We start from the raw sequence: 2,331 nt of genomic DNA, 5'->3' as shown, positions 1-2,331 counted from the left end.
CACATCTTTAATTTGGAACTAGGCCACCAACACAATAGAGTAGATGAGCTTCTTTAATTTTCAAGTGCACCCATCCTTTTTCCCATTGATCTGTGGATAATAGATCACTCCATTGGCATCACTGCAACATTCAAATATAGTCTGCATAATTCAGAACTGATCAGTACCTTGAACTGATTCAGAACTGAAGTACCTTGACCTGAAGATCATATAAATGAAAATCATTAAAAAAAATCAAAATAGTTCACTGTACTTGTCATATTTACTCTGTGAAATACACAAGTTGTTTATTTGACAAAAATACACTTTTCATACATCTATTATTTTCTAGGTCATTGACGTAGTGCAGAGCATATCAGGTTTATTTCAGTGTGCAAAGCCATCTTATCTGTATCTCTTGGATCTTTTAGGATTGATGGAACCTCTCTGATCTTTGCTGACTTTTTAAACAAAAAGTAAAAGAGCATTTGGTAAGCATGAGCTAAGGCAAAGAGCTGTGTTTATATACTTGATAGTGCTTTGCTATTGACTGTTTTGACCGTAGGAGAGTGAAAGAATTTGAAGACTTCTTTGGGATCTTATGTTTATAGGGGAAAAACCAAAGAACTACTTTTTAAAATATAATATTGTGCATGTCTAAATATCTTTTTCTATTAGCCAAATAATAATGCAACACACATATATATATATATTCAGTTCAGTTCAGTTCAGTTCAGTTCAGTCACTCAGTCATGTCTGACTCTTTGCGACCCCATGAATCGCCGCACGCCAGGTCTCCCTGTCCATCACCAACTCCCAGAGTTCACTCAAACTCATGTCCATCGAGTCAGTGATGCCATCCAGCCATCTCATCCTCTGCTGTCCCCTTCTCCTCCTGCCCCCAATCCCTGCCAGCATCAGGGTCTTTTCCAATCAGTCAACTCTTCACATGAGGTGGCCAAAGTACTGGAGCTTCAGCTTCAGCTTCAGCATCAGTCCTTCCAGTGAACACCCAGGACTGATCTCCTTTAGGATGGACTGGTTGGATCTCTTTGCAGTCCAGGGGACTCTCAAGAGTCTTCTCCAACACCACAGTTCAAAAGCATCAATTCTTCAGCTCTCAACTTTCATCACAATCCAACTCCCACATCCATACATGACCACTGGTAAAACTATAGCCTTGACTAGATGGACCTTTGTTGGCAAAGTGATATCTCTGCTTTTGAATATGCTATCTAGGTTGGTCATAACTTTCCTTCCAAGGAGTAAGCATCTTTTAATTTCATGGCTGTAATCACCATCTGCAGTGATTTTGGAGCCCCCAAAAATAAAGTCTGACATTGTTTCCCACTGTTTCCCCATCTATTTCCCATGAAGTGATGGGACCAGGTGCCATGATCTTTGTTTTCTGAATGTTGAGCTTTAAGCCAACTTTTTCACTCTCCTCTTTCACTTTCATCAAGAGGCTTTTTAGTTCCTCTTCACTCTCTGCCATAAGGGTGGTGTCATCTGCATATCTGAGGTTCTTGATATTTCTCCCAGCAATCTTGATTCCAGCTTGTGCTTCTTCCAGCCCAGCGTTTCTCATGATGTACTCTGCATAGAAGTTAAATAAGTAAGGTGCCAATATACAGCCTTGACATACTCCTTTTCCTATTTGGAACCAGTCTGTTGTTCCATGTCCAGTTCTAACTGTTGCTTCCTGACCTGCATACAGATTTCTCAAGAGGCAGGTCAGGTGGTCTGGTATTCCCATCTCTTTCAGAATTTTCCACAGTTTATTGTGATCCACACAGTCAAAGGCTTTCACATAGTCAATAAAGCAGAAATAGATGTTTTTCTGGAACTCTCTTGCTTTTTCCATGGTCTATATATATTTATATATATAAATTTTTGATTAATCTGTTTCACTGAGTCAGTGCTAGAAACCAAACTGATTGGCTCTCTCATCTCAGAGCTTTCTGAGATGAAAAGATTTTAATTTTATTTTTGTAGTTGAGTGAATCACTTCTAACCAGATACAGGATTCCAGGTAGTAACTACCTGTATTTTTATTACAACCTGATTAACACCAAGGAATGAAAAATCTGTGAAAAATGACCAGTTGTGGAATCTGTTCAAGGGGCTTAACAGAAACATTAATAGGGTAATTACTGATTTGTCAGCATTTATTAACAAGTGAACTTTTAAAATAGAACTATTCATGAATTTGCTGAGATTCTATTTTAAAATACTACATGAACACAACAAGATTTTCTGAGGTGTTTCCTATATTAATTTGATTATTGATGACTTCAGTCACCATCTCTATGTCAAAACAGTCTTTCCCCAAACATACAGTGATTTAAAAGC

The sequence above is a fragment of the Capra hircus genome (genome assembly GCF_001704415.2).
Source record: "Capra hircus breed San Clemente chromosome X unlocalized genomic scaffold, ASM170441v1, whole genome shotgun sequence".
In the NCBI taxonomy this organism is placed as follows: domain Eukaryota; kingdom Metazoa; phylum Chordata; class Mammalia; order Artiodactyla; family Bovidae; genus Capra; species Capra hircus.
Note: the sequence above shows the minus strand (reverse complement) of the source record.